General features: G+C 38.0%; 1 long non-coding RNA gene across 3 annotated transcripts in view; it reads left to right on the forward strand.

Annotated features, from left to right (window-relative positions):
• The first annotated feature begins 851 nt into the window (after nt 1–851).
• LOC123635483 overlaps nt 852–12362 on the forward strand; it is a 66552-nt gene continuing 55041 nt past the window's right edge. For 2 of the 3 annotated variants that reach the window (XR_006734136.1, XR_006734137.1), the window contains exons 1-3: nt 852–931; nt 1166–1236; nt 5267–5383. This is a non-coding gene — a long non-coding RNA (uncharacterized LOC123635483). Of the gene's footprint in view, nt 932–1165; nt 1237–5266; nt 5414–12362 lie in introns of all 3 variants that reach the window. The other variant, XR_006734135.1, reaches the window with a different exon arrangement.

A 12362-nucleotide genomic window follows, 5' to 3' on the forward strand; every position in this document is an offset into this window, starting at 1 on the left:
TTAAATTCTCAGCCTAGACAAATCTCCTTGCCGAATTCAAGGCCCTGAAAGAAAAGGAGTGGTACACTGAGGTTTGAGACAGGGATATTTGGGTAGATGAGAACCCTTAAATCTGCATATTCCCCGGAACACTTTTGGCTCACAGAAGTGGTTAATAAGCTTTTTTTTTCTTGTTGCAAGAGGAAGCCTCTTTCATGAAGATTGTGCCAAAGTTTCAAATGAGGCAGGTGTCTTACAAGATAATTCTTAGGATCTGCCTGTACTTTCCCTCATGGAAATCACACTGATAATTGGGGCCATATGTCAGCATATCCCAAGTACGAAAGTAATGGCCTGCTAAGGGAGGAGATAAGCTACATGCTACAAGGGAGTTCAAGGACTTGGCTGTAGATATGCACAAAGAGTATGCCTGGGAGTGGAACCTGAGAGTCCTGGATCAAGGTGGGTAGAATATAAAGCTACGTGATGAACAGTTTTTCCGTGTGGGGTTCTTCTGCTGTGACACAGAGTTTAATATCTTAGGAAAGTTCTGTATGATAGGTCTAATATAAGACTGGGATAGCTCTTGGTAGCTTGGAAAAAGTGATGGCCCACATAAAATGAAGTAGAGACCCCGGCACTGGACTAATAGATTGTGAAGGAAGGAATAAATGGATCAAAAACATGAGCATGCAAAAATGGGTCCATTATGTAAGACTAAAAAAGTGCATATCTGACTATGTTCCTTGGAGGGCTTGGAAGACATTCTGTTTATTAACATGATGAGGAATTTGCTGATGAAGGGGATTCCGACGTTGTGGAGAAGCAAAGTCCTTCTTAAGTCAGGAATACTAGGAGATGCGATTAAAAGACTGGAGTCTATTGTAGCAAGGGGATGGTAGGATTTCAGACTAACAGAGGCCTCAGACAGACACTTAACTGGCAGAAGCAAGTAAGTGCAGTCACCAAAATGGGAAGCTGGGCTTGAATGGCTGCTATATGGGTGGAGGTGGCAACTGTCCCAAAATATCTATGGAAATGGCTACTGTGTGTCTGGGCAAGATAGATGGGTCAACAAAAAGAGTATTGATTCATATGTATAATCAAAAGAGATAAAAAGTAAATGAGCAAAAGACTGACATCAGGTACCTCAATGGAAAGTCATAATCTCTTTGTCTATCTTTAGATGTGAGTCTGAAGAAACCATTGCCTGCAGGAAATGCTGGGACTCCATGAAATAGGAACTACCACATTATGGTAAGTGGGTGACTCACCAGTCCTTACCCCAAAGGACCAAGAGCTATTTTCTCAGGAAACTGTGCACTGGGAAAAGGAATACTCAGATCTTTCTAGAACTGTTAGATGCAAGATGATTTGATAATGATAGCACAGCATGATGGGCATGTACGTGTCTGGAAGTCAATGGAGTCCTGACCCAGATTTATCCCACAGTGGGTCTACTGGGCCCATGCACTCACCCAATGATTATTTTTCTTGACCTTGAATGGATAATTTGAATGGGCCAATTAGCTGTTGATAGAATCCTCCTATTGTTTTCTTGATTAGATACTATATTATCAAAGTAGAAGTCTTTGAAACTATCCCCTCTGGCCAAGTTAGTAAACCAAAACAAATTATCACAACCTGAGGGAAATTGCACAGATTAGTGCAATAATAAATAAATAAGTAAATAATTCCCTCAAATATATACTCTCAAAGATTTAAAGACTGCGGGGATGAGGGTCCCCATCCTATTCCCATGTAACTAACTAGTCTAGACTATACACAGACCAGAAGGATCATGGTGGATAACAGTGGACTAGTGACAACTTAACCAAGTTGTAGTTCCAATTGCAGCTGCTATACGGTATGTGATAGATTTACTAGGGCAAGTTAACTGCATACAAGATACATAGTTATTGTTCTGGCAAACACGTTCTTTTCATTACCTACCAGGAAGGAGGATTGGAAGTAGCTTGCATTCATGGATGAACAGGAGTTATGATCTGGTCCCAGTGCTATGTTAATTCTCCAGCTTAGTCCAGATATAGTCTGCAGAGATTGGAACTATCTGGATGTTCTGCAGAGCTTCACATTTCTGCACTATAGGGATAACATCATGTTAATTGGACCAAGGCACTCACTTTATAGAAAAGGAGGTTTAGCAATGGGCATGTGCCCAGGGGTTTCACTGGTCCCATCATACTCTGGCCCAGTTAAGGCACCAGCTTAGAGATGGCATCCTGTGAGGATGGGTACCATCTTTCAGGGTATAGTGTACACCTGAAACCAACAGATCTTAAGTGGTGCTCTGTCTTCAATAGTTAGAATATATGAGTTCAGGAATCAAGAGGTGGAAATAAGAGGGACACCACTCACCATCACTCCCAGTGACCTATCCCTGCAACTTTAGGTTTTGTGAGGCTAGAGGTCCTATGTCCCAGAAGAGGGAAAACTTTCATCAGGGGATATAGCAAAAGTCTCAGTAAACTTAAAGATATGGCTATTGCCAGATTACTTTGAGCTCCTTGTGCCAATAGCCTAGTTGGTACAAAAATGTTACTATATTGGCAAGGTAGCTGACCTGATTAGCATAAGAGGCAGGGAGCAATGTGTTTGTTACTCAGGTGGTCTGTGGGGCCATATCTTCCCATTCCTTGTTCAACTGTCATGGGCAAGTACAGCAACCATAGCCTGATGAAAGCATAGGAACCAGGTGCTCAGGCTCCTAAGAGATGAGAATTCGGTCCTGCAGAAGTACCAGCCCATAAGAAGGAACATCTAGAAGAGGATGGAGGGGATAAATGATGAGTGTGTTACGGCATTGGAACAAATTGCAGCAGAGGAAGCTGTAGTTTCTCCTACTCACCCTTATCTTGTACATGAGCCCATAACATGTGACCACCCAGAACTCTGAAGCGGCTATACCTGGATAGAGTAAACTGAATATAAGAAGCAAGGGGGTCTGAGCAGTGCCAGGGGTGGACTGCAGTGGCTGCTGCTGGCGACCTTCCCACGCCCCAGTGGCTGTGCGTGTTTGACTGCTGACAGCTCATGGCCACTTCCTTCCCAGAGACTTGCCCTCAGCAGAACAGAGCCAACTCCCCTGAGAATTATCCTCCCTGGGGATAAGAGAAGCTGACCCTATGGTACAATTTGTGCTCCAGAGTTCCCCAAGGGAACACCCTCAGCTAAAGCCTATTTTTAGCTGTGACCACATCTTTCTTAGCTATCTTCCGCCTACCCTCTCCCCTTCCTCCCTACCTCCTGAGAGCACTCTCTTAATAAATCATTTTTGAAAACTTTCAATCTCTAAGCACCATCTTCCACTAATAACTTTACTGGAAAAATCTTTTTTCTACCATATCACTCTGACCCAAACCTGACAGTATGCACATAAAGAAAGGTGGTATAAATTGAGGTTGCCAGTTTTGTTTTGTTTTTAATTTTGCCTCCTAAAATCTGTCCTTAATTTATTATCATAGCAAAGGCTCTCACTCAGTTTCAAGTCTCAGCCTCACTATAACTGATGAAAATTATTCTATTCTTGTCACTTGCCAAGCCTTCCTCTATACTAGTGCCAGCTATTTCTAAAAACACGATTCTTATCATGTTACTCCCCTGCTTAAACATTTTGGTGACTTTCCACTGCTTCCTGGATGAAGTCTCCACTCTAGCATAGCATAAAAGGCTTTGTTTATTGGGCTGCAATTTGGAGCTGAATTATGATAGACTCTTCCTCCTACCATACAGCCTGTACACCATATGCTGCAGTCATACTCAACAACTCCTCATTCCCTGAATAAGACACGCTCTGGTTTGAATCCATACTCTTTCTTCTGCCTAGGATGGCCGCTTCTCCCATTTCTGCCGTTGAATACCTATGTGTATGTTAAGACACAGCTTATTTATTAACTGTTCTGTTAAACTGTTATTCACCAATCCAACACCTCTTTCTGAACTCCAGGAAGAATTAAAATCTCCCTTCGCTGTGTTCCTATAACACTAAGGAAAATATGATGCTTGTCAGACTTTTTATTATTGTTTATTAACGTGTCTTTCTCTTCCACACAACTTTGAACTTTTCAAGAGCCATGTGATTTGGTTTTGTATCTCTAATACCTATCACATGGTCCACCATAGTACTCTTAAAAAATGTATATGAATTGAATGAAGAACTTGTTTTGTTAGATGGCGTCACAGCCTGACAAGTTGGTTGGTTCTGTCCTAGTTCCTGTCTTCAAGTCATTTCCTCTTGTTGGAGATTGTGAAACTCAAGAGTCTTTGGACAGCCATCTGTCCACCTACGTTTAATGACTGTCCACGCCTTCAGTCTATCATTGCAAATAACTTTACTTCCTATACATTTAGACACGTTCATGCTCCCCGTGATTTGGAACAAACAGGGACTAAGAAGTAAACTTTCTAGTGGCAATAACAGGCCTCATATTTAGTGAGGTGACATAAATGCAAGCCTACATTTTATCTCTCCTTGAAGGTGGTAGGAAGTAAGCTGAAAGAGGCCGGGCGCGGTGGCTCACGCCTGTAATCCTAGCTCTGGGAGGCCGAGGCGGGTGGATCGCTCGAGGTCAGGAGTTCAAGACCAGCCTGAGCAAGAGTGAGACCCCGTCTCTACTAAAAATAGAAAGAAATTATTTGGCCAACTAAAAATATATATACAAAAAAATTAGCCGGGCATGGTGGCTCATGCCTGTAGTCCCAGCTACTCGGGAGGCTGAGGCAGTAGGATTGCTTAAGCCCAGGAATCTGAGGTTGCTGTGAGCTAGGCTGACGCCACGGCACTCACTCTAGCCCGGGCAACAAAGTGAGACTCTGTCTCAAAAAAAAAAAAAAAAAAAAAAGAAGTAAGCTGAAAGTGAGAGAAAATTGTTTTACAAGTAAGTAAATCCCCACCTACTTCGTAACTTCCTCTCTGCATTGTACTCTCTAAATGCCAGTTTAATTGGCCACTGTTTCTGACTCAGAGAGACTTACATCTAAGTAGAAAGGGATGCTTTTTAAGTTTTCAGCTTTTTCTTAAAAATTTTATCTGTTTAAATTTTTGAAGGGCTGGATTGTGGATCTAGCCTTAGGAAGTTCACATAAACATACTTAAAACCCTCCTCCCCCCCAATATATTATCAGAAAATGTATTAGTGATCCTGGATTAAACCAGAAGGTAAAAATGATAGTAAAAGACTCTACATTATAAGAAACCCACTGGTTAATGTGGCATAAAAGCTGGTTATGAGACTCTGACCTGATAATATTCATTTTTTTCCTCTAGCCACATTCTCAGCCTGGGCGCCTTCATCTCCCTCTAACTTCAAAGGAATCTCTGCGTGAAGAGGGAGGGCTCACAATAGAAGAATTGGTCCGATTATCCCCCTCTGTTTGGAAATGGGTAAAGATTACAGATGTTTTCTTCTTTCTGGTGCGTTGGACTATATAATGTCAATTACCTCAAGCAAAACCCCTTACCCAGGCTAACACATAGATTTGGATTATACCAAAATTGCATAAAATTGGAAACAAGACATTAATAATGATCCATAGGGGTGTAACATAATGAAATGCATGTTTATTTTCATTGGCTTTAGCTGGTACAGTACAAAAAAGTAAATCAGATATTTAAATTTTATATTTATTATACCCTGACCTTTTTGCTCTTCTCTCACCACTTTGCACTATGAATGAGGTAATTAAAAAGAGTCTCCTTATTTCCTGTTCTGGTACAACACATTTTTGCCCCTTTAAATGTGTTTGTGTGTTTGAGAATGGGTGTGTGTGTGCATGTGAATTGATTCTTTTAACCAAAATTTGAAAATGAAGTTGTAGTGCCAAAGGCCAAAGGAATGAATTAGCCTGACCTGGTAATTAAAAGACCATATATGAAGTATTAACCAGGAACCACTGTTGGACTTTTCATTCTCAACCCAAAATGAAAAGGCAAGCACAATAATCCCACATCACCTCTGAAAAGGATGTCAGGAAATGTTTTCTCAGAGTCAGCTACTGGTCAAGACTTACATTAAGTTAAACAAAATAATGAAGGATCAGGGATTCTAGAAGGGCCAAAAGTTCGAACAGGAGACCTTTAGCCCTTCTGCCTGCAATGCATAATAATACTCCCTGTTTGTTTGATATGTGCTTATCATCCCCTGAAAGAAAAAACATTTATAACTTCCAGATCAGGGACTAAGTCCTCTGTCTCCACCCTTCCTGTTTAGGATTATTTTCCACAGAAATAAATCAATACAGTTTGAACTACCAAAGGAATAAAACAACAACAATAACCAAAATCCCAAATGGACCAATCTTGCTAAAGCCATGTTATATTAAGCTTTCAGAATATTTGAGATTGCCCATTGTACAGAAAGAATTATATATAACTATAAATGAATTTAATTAAGGTTGGCTTGCTGTTTAAAATATCTTTAATACAAACTCCATTTCTCTTATGAGAGTCTAGATAGATCATACAGTTTACTATTCACCCACCAAAGCTTGAAGCAATAACAAAAGCTGGAAGCTTGACTTCAAAAAACTCTTTAGCTTGAGCTATTTCTGTTCGCAAACACAGAACATTGCAAGGAAGAAACATTTAGGCACTTTTATTGACACTAAAAGAGTTTGGAAATATATAAAATACAAAGGAATTTTTAAATTAATTGAGTCACTTAGTAAGCCCTGAGCTTTAGTGGTTTATCATTATTTTTCAGCCAGCTCTTAGGCTACACTTCCCAATGCTCCAAGAAAACAGAGCAAGAGACTTGAACACAAACCTTTCAACCAGGTAACTCTAGAGTTTATAAGGGCAACGAATGACAGTTCCTCAGGAAAGTCTTGGAAATTATCAACATTGTGCTTTTTATTACTCCATGTTTAACCTGAAGCTAGAAACTAGCTCTCTTTCTTCCTGTCTTCAAAATTTCTATTACCAACTGTACTATGTTGAAGTTTATATGACAGGCCATTTCAACACTTTTGTTTAGTTAAATGGAAGTGCATCACTTTTAAAGAAAAGCCCTATTGCCAAAAAATATAAACAGCCCTAACTTTGATTAATATAAATATTTTAAAACCAGAACATTCTGTTACATCTTACAAAAACAATTCTGATGTAGCTGATGGGAAAGAAAAAGTGCTTTCATACATTAGACGAATCCAACAAAATACAGCTGCAGAACAAAATTTTAAGTAAATATGAATTGTTTGTCTTTTCAGAGGGCTATGGTATTTACACAAATGGAGTTATTTCAGAGCACTTTGTTTCATTAGTAAAAATGAAAGCTTTCAAAAAATAGTTTTATTTCTGAAGTATCCAATTTAAATTTCAAAGTCCTCTAATTAAAAAATACCATTAAAATTATTCCCCCTGCCCCGTTTAGGGTTATTTGCTAATAAGCCACTGGACAAGAGATGTGTGAAATGAATAGATGAAGAAAAACGTTGACAGCAAAAGGGAGGTCTGCAAGGTGAAGTTAGTTTATTAGGCCCTGTTTGTCACGAATGGCCCTGCTGCACATATAAAAGCAAATCCCTCTACCTTAGAAGATTAATTCTGAAGGAGGCACTCTTAGGTCAAAGTATACATAAGCGTGTGCCTAATCTCAGAGAAATCAGGCTATTTTCTCACAGCAATTAAGCAGAGGTCTGGGGTTTCACCCACAGTGTATTTAAACACAGGATACAATTAAACCCCAAAGTATTAATATCTTTGCTCTGCAAAATTGCCCAGGAAATAGATTTTGCCCTCTTTCAAATGAAAAGCAAGTCAAATTAAGAGAATAACTTGATTCTTAGCTAAGTTGCTTGAAATAAGAGTGTCGTATTTTCTCCTAATTGCAGATGTCTTATAGACATAAAGACAGTTCTTACTTTACAATAGGATAAAGGTTATAAGCTTTCTAGTTTCTTTAATCTACATAGCAAATGTTAGAAGTTTGCTTGAAAATGTATTGTTTTTAAACTGTAATTAAATTTCTGACTCAGCATATGTTAAAAATCAACTCATAAAAATCTGAGAACTCACTATTTACCACCAACAAACTATTACAACTAGGGTGCTTTGTAACCAATGTGAAGAGTAAAAAGGTAAATGTAAATTTTGAGCAATCAAGGGCTCAGACGGGATTGCTTTGTACAAAGGCTTTTTTTGAAGTTATTTTATTTATATAGTCATCTCAAGCAAAAAGCTAATCTAGAGAAAATTATCATCAGTTTAAAACACTGTTTCACAAAGAAAAAAATAAAAGGCTAAATATAAAAACAAGACAACTTTTATTTATTGTGCTTTGGTTCCCTAAAGGCAACATTTTTTAATAGTACAAAAGTTATATTAAATAAACTACCACCTTTATTCAGATCTTGAAAAAATAACCCTTCTGGTACTAAAATATTTTTGCCATATTATGATTCTTGTTACTTCTCTTTCATCTACATACCAGATTAACATTCCATTTTATTGCCAAACCAAATTCTCTTTGGCTTTTTTAGAGGACAGTAGGAGAGGGAAGTTGGTCTTGGAATAGAAAAGGGTATAAATCAATAGTTTTTCGTTTATATAGCTGAATCAATAGTTTTTCCTTTTATATAGGAGTTTCTAGCATGACAGTTGTTAGTGTACAATACAACAGGATATCCAGTGAGAAATTCTATAACCCCTGACACAGGGGAATGTTCTTATAAATTAATAAAACTGAAAGAATGAAGCAAAATAGAATGTGTCAGGTGTGGTAGAGTGTGGGGTGTGTGTGTGTGTGTGCACATGTGTGCCAACAGATTTTCCCACCTAACACTCTATTGTTGCATTTAAGAGGAGCTAAGTCCTTAAGGGAGGGCACTATAAATAGTTTAGGCATTTTTTTGATGTGCATGGGGATATGTGAGAAAGCATGCAATCTGAATTTTACGAAGGATTGTTTTAATAGGGCCGATGACTTTAATAGTATTTCTTGTTGACATCACAGGCAAATTGGTCTATCCTGTAACCTTTAAAAGTGCCGCATATCCCAAAATGAGTTACTTATTAAACAAATGTTCCTTTTTTTTTGAGTGCAACTGACCTTTAAATGATTATTTCTCAGCACTTACAACAAAGAATCTCACCTCTCACCTTTACACTTCCGATGTGCTACAGTGAGCGAGTCCCTAACCTTTTCACAGCACGTAAGGAGCGTAAGGAACGTGTTACACAACATGGAATTACAATCCCTAATGAGCACTTTTTCTTTTAAGGGGAAGTCTTACTACGTTAGTAAATTATTATGACACACAAAAGCCATGCAAAAGTATAAAAATAAATTGTTATTTTGATCAATCTGCAACCATTTTTAGAAAATATAACTCCAAAGCACCAAAGAGTAATTTACTGCTAATGACAGTTTGAACTGAACTTTTCTCTCCTTAACTTCTGAGGTATGCCTATGTGTGTTTGTGTGGGTGTAGGCACGGATGTGGGTGTGGGGTGATTTAAATACTGTATTTTATTAGAAAACATTGTCTTTAGGCTCAGGCACGTACACAATATCTGCTGGCAATTTGAGCTAAAGCTACATGCAACCAGCACAGTATCCCTTTCCACTAACTAGAAGAAAAAGCTTTTGAAACTCCAGAAGTGTTGATGAAATACGTATCTTACGATGTTAGAGATTTTAAGATTGTGTTTTCCTCAGAAACAGACACCTTTGTAAAGATGAAATGAGTATAATCAAGTCGTGGTTATTCTTAATTAAGTGGAAATGGTAATTGCAAACTTTATTCTTTAGGAATCAAATCAAATCTAGTACATATTTAGAAGAGCTAATGCTTTCTGGGATCTCTTTACATTAGTAAAGATATCCACGTTACTTCAAGTCCCAGTGGTCTTTTCTTGAGGAGATAACCTAGTTTACACTCTAGTAATGCTGCTGAATCTGATAAAGATTTCATTAGCCTAAATATTTTCCCTCTTAAAGAAGAGAGATATTCCAATCTTGAAAACTTCCAAGGAAAAGTTTTTTGATTTGAAGGATTCAAATACTGTAATAAGCTAGTAGTCTACACTTTGTATGCATTTTACTGTTACATTAATGTACAAATACCTGCTGCTGCTCAAGAATCAACTTTTCTTCTTGCAAAGCTGCCTTATTTATAAAATACTGTTTTAGAAAGGTGTTGGAGTCATAAAATTTTTAAATATCAACCCTCTACAGAATAAAAAGACATTTTCACTTGTGTATTCTCTCTCTCCTCTTTTCCCATATCTCTTACAAAGTGAACATGTTGGAATAAATTACAGAGAAAATCTGAGAATTTTTCCCTCCATAATGAAAAATAACTGTTTTGAAATTACTCACTGATGGTTTTCTTTTCGGCTCTGACTTGGTGATATTTTGTAAAGCATGAAGGGCAGCCACAAGCCTTCATCAGAGAAATCAAAATTAATGTCCTTTGGAAACATTGGGCTCTAAAAGAAAAAAAAATATTAACAGAGATATGACCTACTTGGCTCCCTTTAGTTTAATTCACAAAAAGGCAGGGCAGTTATTTTATTGGCATGTAATCACAAAGAAAAATACACAGACTTAAGACTAAACCGACTCATTGTCAAGACTTCCAGGGTCTTATTCATTAATTATGGTGGCTGCTGACAAACAACAGAGGAAAATCAACAATGCCGGATAACATAATCATCAAGGGCTTCTATGTCTGTAAACTATTTAAATTCTTGACATTGAATATTTATAGTGAGTGATGCTCCTTTAACATATACCATATTGCAGTCAGCTCTCGGCACTGACTGCGTTCAGAAACCCCAGACACTCCTGACCTTTTTTCCTAGGCACGTTTCACTTGGCTTTATCAAGGCTCTCTCCCTTCGCATCGTGCCTGTTAGAAAGCTGGACACCCAGTGTCACTGGCAGTTTCTCAAGTGCCCACTCATTTTGCGATACCCCTGTCCTCTCTTAGCAATAGTTCAGTTTCAGTATCTGCCCTTTCACAGGCAGCCCCAGAGAAACAGTTGTGTTTATTTTGCACTTATCCACACAGTGTAAATCAGCATGGGCTTACATTCTCTGGGTTAGTGGACCTACCTTGTCTGTGAGCACAGACAGCATTTTGGTCACAGATGTGACTGGTTAACTGTACAAGCAAGGAGGATAAATCCACATAACAATACTTCATTCACCAAGGAAATCTGCAGTGGATTACAGCTTCTCTATGGTTAAGTCTGGTCTTAATTTACTGCTTTTATTCAGTTTTCAACCACAAACGAGCCCCTTCTGAGGCATTCACTATGCAGAATTGACAACTCTTTTTATCTACTTGAAAAATATTTTTGGATAATAATTTATGGTTACAAAATATTTTAAGCAGTTTGAATAGTTATATTATATTCTTTCAATGCTTAACGATTCAGTATCCCCTGTAAAAATGGAATGCCAGGCAATCTGGTAATTTTACGTACAGTATTTATAACAACAGAGCAATTTGGCCATATAGAAACACACATTAAAAAAAAACCCTGCATATTTCATAGGAAGTCTTTTAAAGACTTTTTTTAAAGCCCTTAAATTGCATCTCAGGAGAAAATCAGAGTTGGGAACAGTGTCTAAAGGCCCTGTATATGGGTGAAAAAATAATTTTGGCAAACACTATTTTATTTATGGGTTATTATGTTTAAAATAGCATATTTTGAACACCCTTCAGAAAGATAAAGCTGCAGATCTCTCTGAGGACACAAGGGAGAGTTCATATGCTGTTTATATTTTATACAGGAAACCAAAATGTGTGGGTCGGTTTGTATTTTTTCACCATCAAACACATTCTCTTAATTTATATTCTGAATTAATGCTGTCTCTCTTTTTTTTTTAAATCCATTTGAAGGTGCTTATTATAATATTATTGGGCATGGAGTAGTTTCAAGGACTGATTGCCAGTAACTGAAACTTCTCTGGAAATCCCCAATAGGCTGAAAAACATCATATACCTATAATAAGTGGCAAGTGTCAGCGTCACAGTTTGTCATTTTAGAGGGACATCTCCCAGTATTGCCAACCAGTGACCCTGTAACTGGAAGTGGAACCCATGTAAATAAGATGAAATGTATTTTATAAACAGAGATGATGGGAGCAATGTGGTTGATGTTCTTTGAGATGATAGAGTTCCTTTCACATTGCTTTAGATTAATTTAAACCATGGGTGAACAAAGCTTTATAACTTTCCTCTTGGCAGAATTTGAGCTCTTTCAGACTCATTGATACTAAGGGATTCTTCCCATTGCAGAATGAACTCCCCATAGATAAACAAAGGAAAACATTCAACTGAGGTACTATTCGTGTTTTCCTCATTAGCAGCTACACTGTCTTGAGCAGGCAATGAGTGTTTGGGGAAAAGCA

Source organism: Lemur catta, chromosome 3 (assembly GCF_020740605.2).
Source record: "Lemur catta isolate mLemCat1 chromosome 3, mLemCat1.pri, whole genome shotgun sequence".
NCBI classification, from domain to species: Eukaryota; Metazoa; Chordata; class Mammalia; order Primates; family Lemuridae; genus Lemur; species Lemur catta.